This window comes from Oncorhynchus tshawytscha, linkage group LG09 (genome assembly GCF_018296145.1).
Source record: "Oncorhynchus tshawytscha isolate Ot180627B linkage group LG09, Otsh_v2.0, whole genome shotgun sequence".
NCBI classification, from domain to species: Eukaryota; Metazoa; Chordata; class Actinopteri; order Salmoniformes; family Salmonidae; genus Oncorhynchus; species Oncorhynchus tshawytscha.
This window is the reverse complement of record NC_056437.1, coordinates 67,410,119-67,419,695: the sequence shown is the minus strand read 5'-3', so window position 1 is coordinate 67,419,695 and position 9,577 is coordinate 67,410,119. Positions and strand designations below refer to the sequence as shown.

Here is a 9,577-nt window from a genome sequence, read left to right as displayed (position 1 = left end):
TGTGAATTTAAGTATGCTCTCTCTAATTCTTTCTCTTTTCTTTCTTTCTTTCTTTCTTTCTTTCTTTCTTTCTTTCTTTCTTTCTTTCTTTCTTTCTTTCTTTCTTTCTTTCCCTCTATCTCTCTCTCTTGGAGGACCTGAGTCGTAGGACCATGCCTCAGGACTACCTGGCCTGATGACTCCTTGCTGTCCCCAGTCCACCTGGTCATGCTGCTCCTCCAGTTTCAACTGCTCTGCCTGCGGATATGAAAACCTGACCTGTTCACAGGACGTGCTACCTGTCCCGGACCTTCTGTTTTCAACTCTCTAGAGACAACAGGAATGGTAGAGATACCCTGAATGATCGGCTATGAAAAGCCAACTGACATTTACTCCTGAGGTGCTGACCTGTTGCACCTTCGACAACCACTGTGATTATTATTATTTGACCCTGCTGGTCATCTATGAACATTTGAACATCTTGGCCATGTTCTGTTATAATCTCCACCCGGCACAGCCAGAGGAGGACTGGCCACCCCTCATAGCCTGGTTCCTCTCTAGGTTTCTTCCTAGGTTCTGGCCTTTCTAGGGAGTTTTTCCTAGCCACCGTGGTTCTACACCTACATTGCTTGCTAATTGGGGTTTTGGGCTGGGTTTCTGTAAAGCACTTTGTGACATCAGCTGATGTAAGATGGGTTTTATAAATAAATGTGATTGATTGATTGATTACAATGAGCCCATCCACCTATAGCTCCTCCCACCAGCCTCCTCTGATCCCACAGCATGACACACAACATATCATCTGATCGATTCACCCTATTCTTTTCCTGTTTTATAGCATTCAGTCTTCCTATACGGATAATGAGATAATAATTATTAAAAAAACACATTTATTTCACATTTATTTAACCAGTTAGGCCAGTTGAGAACAAGTTCTCATTTACAACGGCGACCTGGCCAAGATAGAGCAAAGTAGTGCGACAAAAATAACACAGAGTTACACATGGGATAAACAAACGTACAGCCAATAACACAAAAGAAAAGTCTATATACAGTGTGTGAAAATGTAGTAAGATTAGGAACGTAAGGCAATAAATAGGCCATAGTGGCAAAATAATTACAATTTAGCAATTAAACACTGGAGTGATAGATGTGCAGAAGATGAATGTGCAAGTAGGGACATTGGGGTGCAAAGGAGCAAAAAAAGAAATAACAATATGGGGATGAGGTAGTTGGGTGGGCTATTTACAGAAGGTCTATGTACAGGTGCAATGATCGGTAAGCTGCCCTGACAGCTGATGCTTAAAGTTAGTGAGGGAGATAAGTCTCCAGCTTCAGGGATTTTTGCAATTCGTTCCAGTCATTGGCAGCAGAGAACTGGAAGGAAAGGTTGCCAAAGGAGGAGTTGGCTTTGGGGGTGACCAGTGAACTATACCTGCTGGAGTGCGTGCTACGGGTGGGTGCTGCTATGGTGACTAATGAGCTGAGATAAGGCAGGGCTTTACCTAGCAGAGACTTGTAGATGACCTGGAGCCAGTGGGTTTGGCAACGAATATGTTGCGCCAGCCAACGAGAGCATACAGGTCGCAGTGGTGGGTAGTATTTGGGGCTTTGGTGACAAAACAGATGACACTGTGATAGACTACATCCAGTTTGCTGAGGAGAGTGTTGGAGGCTATTTTGTAAACGACATCGCTGAAGTCAAGGATCAGTAGGATAGTCAGTTTTACGAGGGTATGTTTGGCATCATGAGTGAAGTATTGCTTTGTTGCGAAATAGGAAGCCAATTCTAGATTTAATTTTGGATTGGAGATGCTTAATGTGAGTCTGGAAAGAGAGTTTACAGTCTAACCAGAAACCTAGGTATTTGTAGTTGTCCACATAGAGACTGCCAGAGGTCCGGACAACAGGCCCTCCGATTTGACACACTGAACTCTAGCAGAGAAGTAGTTGGTGAACTAGGAGACGCAGACATTTGAGAAACCAAGGCAGTTGAGTCTGCCTATAAGAATGTGGTGATTGACAGAGTCGAAAGCCTTTGCAAGGTCGATGAATACGGCTGCACAGTATTGTCTTTTATCGATGGCGGTTATGATATCGTTTAGGACATTGAGCGTGGTTGAGGTGCACCCATGACCAGCTTGGGAACCAGATTGCATAGCGGAGAAGGTACGGTGGGATTCGAAATGGTCAGTGATCTGTTTGTTAGCTTGGCTTTCGAAGACTTTTGAATGGCAGGGTAGGATAGATATAGGTCTGTAACAGTTTGAGTCTATAGTGTCACCCCCTTTGAATAGGTGGATGACTGCAACAGCTTTCCAATCTTTAGGGATCTCAGACGATACAAAAGATAGGGGTTGCAACAATTGAGGCGGATCATTTTAGAAAAAGAGGGTCCAGGTTGTCTAGCCCAGCTCATTTGTAGGGGTCCAGATTTTGAAGCTCGGCTATCTGGATTTGGGTGAAGGAGAAATGGGGGAGGCTTGGGCAAGTTGCTGTGGGGGGTGCAGAGCTGTTGACCGGGGTAAGGGTAGCCAGTTGGAAAGCATGGCCAGCCGTAGAAAAATGCTTACTGAAATTCTAGATTATAGTAGATTTATCGGTGGTGACAGTGTTTCCTAGCCTCAGTGCAGTGGGCAGCTGGGAGGAGGTGCTCTCATTCTCCATGGACTTTACAGTGTCCCAGAACATTTTTGAGTTTGATCTACAGGATGCAAATTTCTGTTTGAAAATGCCTTCCTAACTTTCCTAACTGCCTGTGGGGCTATTCGATGCTAATGCAGTACGCCACAGGATGTTTTTGTGCTGGTCAAGGGCAGTCAGGTCTAGAGTGAACCAGGGGCTATATCTGTTCTTAGTTCTACATTTTTGGGATGGGGCATGCTTATTTAAGATTGTGAGGAAAGCACTTTTAAAGAATAACCAGGCATCCTCTACTGACGGGATGAGATCAATATCCTTCCAGGATGACCGGGCCAGGTCGTTGAGAAAGGCCTGCTAGCTGAAGTGTTTTAGGGAGCGTTTGACTGTGATGAGGGGTGGTCGTTTGACCGCGGACCCATTACGGACGCAGGCAATGATCGCTGAGATCCTGGTTGAAGACAGCAGATGTGTATTTAGAGGGCAGTTTGGTCAGGATGATATCTATGAGGGTGCCCATGTTTACGGGTTTAGGGTTGTACCTGGTAGGTTCCATGATAATTTGTGTGAGATTGAGGGCATCTATTTTAGATTGTTGGATGGCCGGGGTGTTAAGCATATCCCAGTTTACGTCACCTAACAGTACAACCTCTGAAGATAAATGGGGAGCAATTAATTCACATATGGTGTCCAGGTTACAGCTGGGGGCTGAGGGGGGTCTATAACAATCGGCAACAGTGAGAGACTTATTTCTGGAAAGGTGGATTTTTAAAAGTAGAAGCTTGAACTAATGTAACTTTATAGGACCATTTAGACCAATAGATAGAGAGGGATGGATGGGAGAGAGCTGTTAAGTTCGTCTTCCCCTTTATAGATACATTATTATAATTATAAGGCACTTGGGGTTTTAATCTAAGTGAAGTGCTTTGGGGAGATATGGCAGCGGACGGGCAGAGCGGAGGACATACCTCTCTAAAATTGCATTTGAATTAGATATATAGAGGGGAGCGGATGCGCATCCACAGCACATCGTGTCGACTTTGTCTTAAAGCAGCGCCATTTCTCTCTCTCTCTCTCTCTCTCTCTCTCTCTCTCTCTCTCTCATATCCACACATGTGCACGCACACACACACGCGCACACACACACACACACACACAGTTAATGACATGTAGTTGTGAGATATCTGTGTGTTTTTCCTCTCATTTCCTTCAGGTACCCCTGAGAATAGAAGAAGGAATGAACATGTTTTGATATACAGTGGGGCAAAAATGTATTTAGTCAACCACCAATTGTGCAAGTTCTCCCACTTAAAAAGATGAGAGAGGCCTGTAATTTTCATCATAGGTACACTTCAACTATGACAGACAAAATGAGAGAAAAAAATCCAGAAAATCACATTGTATGATTTTTAATTTATTTATTTGCAAATTATGGTGGAAAATAAGTATTTGGTCAATAACAAAAGTTTATCTCAATACTTTGTTATATACCCTTTGTTGGCAATGACAGAGGTAAAATGTTTTCTGTAAGTCTTCACAAGGTTTTCACACACTGTTGCTGATATTTTGGCCCATTCCTCCATGCAGATCTCCTCTAGAGCAGTGCTGTTTTGGGGCTGTTGCTGGGCAACACGGACTTTCAACTCCCTCCAAAGATTTTCTATGGGGTTGAGATCTGGAGACTGGCTAGGCCACTCCAGGACCTTGAAATGCTTCTTACGAAGCCACTCCTTCATTGACCGGGCGGTGTGTTTGGGATCATTGTCATGCTGAAAGACCCAGCCACGTTTCATCTTCAATGCCCTTGCTGATGGAAGGAGGTTTTCACTCAAAATCTCACGATACATGGCCCCATTCATTCTTTCCTTTACACGGATCAGTCGTCCTGGTCCCTTTGCAGAAAAACAGCCCCAAAGCATGATGTTTCCACCCCCATGCTTCACAGTAGGTATGTGGTTCTTTGGATGCAACTCAGCATTCTTTGTCCTCCAAACATGACGAGTTGAGTTTTTACCAAAAAGTTATATTTTGGAGATAATCATTGGTCTTCTATGTCTTCCATTTCCTAATAATTGCTCCCACAGTTGATTTATTCAAACCAAGCTGCTTACCTATTGCAGATTCAGTCTTCCCAGCCTGGTGTAGGTCTACAATTTTGTTTCTGGCGTCCTTTGACAGCTCTTTGGTCTTGGCCATAGTGGAGTTTGGAGTGTGACTGTTTGAGGTTGTGGACAGGTGTCTTTTATACTGATAACAAGTTCAAACAGGTGCCATTAATACAGGTAACGAGTGGAGGACAGAGGAGCCTCTTAAAGAAGAAGTTACAGGTCTGTGAGAGCCAGAAATCTTGCTTGTTTGTAGGTGACCAAATACTTATTTTACACCATAATTTGCAAATAAATTCATTAAAAGTCCTACAATGTGATTTTCTAGATTTTTTCCCCTAATTTTGTCTGTCATAGTTGAAGTGTACCTGTGATGAAAATTACAGGCCTCTCATCTTTTTAAGTGGGAGAACTTGCACAATTGGTGGCTGACTAAATACTTTTTTGCCCCACTGTACATCACAGTAGAACCCATCATGACCGTGTGAAAATAAATGTACGCATGTTGTTTCTTTCCACAGAACTAGAGGAAGGATGATGATGAAATCACACTCTCCATTGCTCGGGCAGTGGCTGAATGTGGCTTTCATAATCTGGCTTCTCATAGACAATTCTGTGTTCTTTTATGTCCTATACTGTTGTAGCGAGCAGCACCCTAAAGCCTCTCCAATCGCTAAGGTAGAAGTCCACTCTGACTTTTCGACATCTCACTCACTGCAAATCAACTGAGAGACCTTCACCTATTCACAAAGCAACTTATGATAGGGTTGCTAATCAAGGATCAGGTCCTCACTCAATAATTTTGATCTAAAACTCTAAGTTGATCCTAGACCAGCACATGCTCTGAGACACTTTGTGAATTCCAGAACTAACTCTGAGCCAAGGTCTAGAACAGCCAGCCAAGTCTTAAAGACTAGACATAACATACTAAATGTAAATCTGGGACACTCAAATTAGTATGATATGTTACGTTTGGTATAGTTGCATAAGACAGACAGTTACTTAATGCAAAAACGATTGAGCTGGATGGGTAGGCGTATAATGTGAACGTCTAGCAACCCGGCAGTTGCGTGTTTGAATCTCATCACAGACAACTTTAGCATTTTAGCTAATTAGCAACTACTTACTACTTTTTAGCCACTTTCAACTATTTAGTATGTTAGCTAACCTTTCCCTTAACCCTAACCCTTAACTCTTTAACCTAACTCCTAACCTTAACTCTAACTCTAACCTTAACCCCTAAGCCCTAGTCTAGCTAATGTTAGCCACCTAGCTAATGTTAGCATTAGCCACTTAGCCACCTAGCTAACATTAGACACAACCAATTGCAATTCTTAACATACAATTTTAATTTGTAACATATCATATAATTGACTTTTACTATGTTACATCTACCCCTGAGTCCAGGTTGGAACAGGAACTTCTACTGTCTAGAGGCATCTTATATAAAATAGCCTCAAAATAGCCTGTTATTTTCTTCCTCTGTCCTCCTCCCCGTAACCTTCCACTCCTAAGTGCACTCACCCCAGGCCCCAGAACAAACTGACATGCTCTCTTATCTCTCATTGCCATTCTCTCCATCTCTCCATCAGCACTTCATCTATATGGGGTTCATCCCTCGCTCCACATTGTACTCCTCCTTCACTCTTCCCTTTTCCATCACCTTTTCATTCCTTTTCTCCCTCAAGTTCTTACTTCCTTCCCTCCCTCCTCTCTCCACTCTTCTCCATCTACCTAGCGACCCTCCCTCTCCGCATCCCTTCTTCCACTATCTCCCTCCACTGCTGCAATCCCTCCCTCCTCTTAAACATCACAAAATACCCTCCTATCCCAATCCAGCCCTCTCTCCCTCTCTCCCTCCCTCTCCATTTATCTTTCCCTCCCTCTCGCTTTCTCCCCTTCATCTCACCTCCAGCCACTCAGCGCTCCCTCTTCAGCAGCACCGCCCGTTCTCTTTCTCTTTCTACCTATTTCTCTCTCTCGCTCCCTTTTCTTTCTCTCTCCTTCTCTCTTTGGCTCACAGAAGGTTCCCAGGCTCCTGGTCCGTCCGTCTGTCCTTCTGCCCGTCTGCCTGACCGTCCGACGATCCCAGTGAAGCTCCAGCACCAACCCAGGACACAGACTCTCACAAAGGTAAGAAATAAGGGAAGATGAGAGGGGCTCTGCTTCCCTCAACTACCACTGATGCTGGAGGCAGACAGGATGAGGGAAATAAAGAGAAAGGGAATGGGGAGAACCAGAAATGAGAAGAGATGAAGTGGAAAAAGAAGAGGGAGAGGGGATTGGAGAGGAGGGGCGGTAATGCAGTGCACTGTTACTTGTGAGAAGAGAGGAATATAGAAAGAGATGTTTAGACTGAAATGTAGGTGTCTTGAGGAAACTGTCTGAGAACAGAGAAAGAGAGAACAGTTTGATGCATGCAGCGAGGAGAATTAGAGAAAGGGAGAGAGGGATGGAGAGGGATAGAGAGAATGTCATGAAAATGTTGGTGTATCAGCTGTGCTGCTGCAGAAAGCAGCGGGCAGCTCTGCCTCTCTGTAAAATCCCATTCACAAATAAGAACTGAACTCTGGCGACTCCGATTGGTCCCCGAGCGGTGTGTGTTTGCTCCAATGTGCGTGTATACTGTATTAGAGAATGAGATTGAGAAAGGGTGAGAGGGAAGGAAGGAAAGTGGGAGGGAGGAGGGGAACAGAAAGTCTATCAGATAGCTGTTCTGTGGGTCTGGTGCTAATGCTGGGCTTGAGTGGCTGCTCCAGCAGCACACACCATGCAGACTAACAGAGATAGAGAGAGAGGTGGGCTGAGGGGGGGGTCCAAATGGAAATAATGAGTGATGTCGCTGGTGCGGGTTGGTACGCTTGTCATAATGCAGGCTATAGAATACAGAGACGATCAGTGTGACTTTGCGACAGACTTTGGGACACTTTCCCTTTTCAACTCCTCCCTCCCCTTCCTTTCCCTTTCTCCCTGATTGCCTCATCTCTCACTCCAGATTGCTTCCCTTTGATAACATCTGTAGAAACAGAGCTGCACTGCTGACATGCAAACAGCAGTCTGTAAGAGTGACGTTACATTTCTGGGAAACTGTCGTTGGTGCGGCAAAGTACGGGCAACCTGAAATACATACGGGAGGGAGAGAGAGGGATGGAGGGAGAGGGATAGAGCGATGGGGAGAACTTCAGCAACCACAAGGGAGCTAATGGGACAGAGAGGAGAGGACCGGGAGAGGGAGAGAGAGACGAAAGAGTGTGAGAGAGAGAAGAGAGAAAAGATTAACTGACATATGGAGGGAATGAGGGTCATGATGAGATGGCAGGAAAAAAAGATGAGGAGGGTTGGGCAGACAGAATAAAGGGTGTAGAGAGAGAGAGAGATGGAACGAGAAAGAGATGTGTGGAGAGGTAGGCAGTAATGCAGTGCACTGTTACTTGTGAGAAGAGAGGAATATAGAAAGAGATGTGTAGATGGAAATGGTGGGTCTTGAGGAAACTGTCTGAGAACAGAGAAAGACAGAACAGTTTGATGCATGCAGCGGGCAGAAATACAGAAAGGGAGACGGGGAGAGATAGGGATTGTAAGAGAGAGGGAGGGAGAGGGATAGAGAGAATGTCAAGAAAATGTTGATGTATCAGCTGTGCAGCTGCAAAAAGCAGGAAGCAGCGGCAGCTCTGCCTCTCCGTAAAATCCCATTCACAAAAAAGACCTGCAATAGGCGTTGAATTGACATCGGTGCCCAGTGTGTAGAAAGATACTTCTTTCCCCTGCTCCATCCATCCTCCATCTCTTTTTCACTACATATAGTATTTCACACCCCATCACTCCTCTTTCATTAGAAGTGAACGTGAGGGGTGTGATGCATGACTCTAGTCTACATCATCTCGTGAATTTCTAGGGATTCACTGATTTAGAGGCGAGCGGCTCTTTGGAGTGTGAAATACAACCTTGTGAAATATACCGCCGAAGAGTCTGTCGCATTCATGGCAGCTGGGATCTGCTGGGATACCCAGAACAGCACAGGACAGGAGTGATGGGGATGTGCACGGGAGCGTGGTGGAAGGGTGGGACTCTGGGGAGATTTCAGGGTTGTGTCAGTGCGGGGAACTGAGTTCTTGTTGGGTACACCTTACGCTTGGTGGCAGCTATGTGTTCAAGGGTTCTGCCTCCGGTATGGTGTGCCGCTGCAGTGTGTGTTAGAGTGACTTTCATCCTCCTTCTTCTTGAGGCGTCTCTCCACAAACCCTGTCTGAAATAGTGGAGTAATTCAAGCATTCAAGCATCTTATCTTGTGTGTGTGTGTGTGTGTGTGTGTGTGTGTGTGTGTGTGTGTGTGTGTGTGTGTGTGTGTGTGTGTGTGTGTGTGTGTGTGTGTGTGTGTGTGTGTGTGTGTGTGTGTGTGTGTGTGCATGTGCGCAAACAAACCGGACCAGAGCAGGCCTCTTCAGCGCAATGTGGCACCGCAGTTAATGAAGCACATCTCATCCCCGATCCCTGTCTCTGATTCAGGCACGGGCAGATTAATGACACCATGGAACATGGATGGGATTAGAGTACCAATCCAACAGAGATGATCAATCTAGCCTGCTAGTACCACTACCAGTTCAGCAGCTCCACATACATCAAACTACAGATCTACTTATTATCTATATATTCTCTCCAATTCCACATAGACGTGTGTGGGTGCCTTTCTGCGTGTGCAGCGCACGTATGTTTGAGTGAGTTTGAGTGAGTGGGTAGCTAGCTGGGTGCCAGTGGGTGAAATAATAGGAGAATGTCATGATTGCTTGGAAGAAGAGAAATTTGTTGTGTGGGATTGTGTAGGTGGGAGGTTGTTAGATGTTAAGATAGGACCA

At 45.1% G+C, this 9,577-nt stretch overlaps 1 protein-coding gene across 1 annotated transcript in view; it reads left to right on the top strand.

Annotated features, from left to right (window-relative positions):
* Nucleotides 1–6,629: 6,629 nt before the first annotated feature.
* Nucleotides 6,630–9,577, top strand: part of LOC112258472 (parvalbumin-7) — a 50,147-nt gene continuing 47,199 nt past the window's right edge. The window contains exon 1 of the mRNA XM_042327298.1: nucleotides 6,630–6,857. The gene's annotated coding sequence lies outside the window, so the exon portion shown is untranslated. The remainder of the gene's footprint in view (nucleotides 6,858–9,577) is intronic.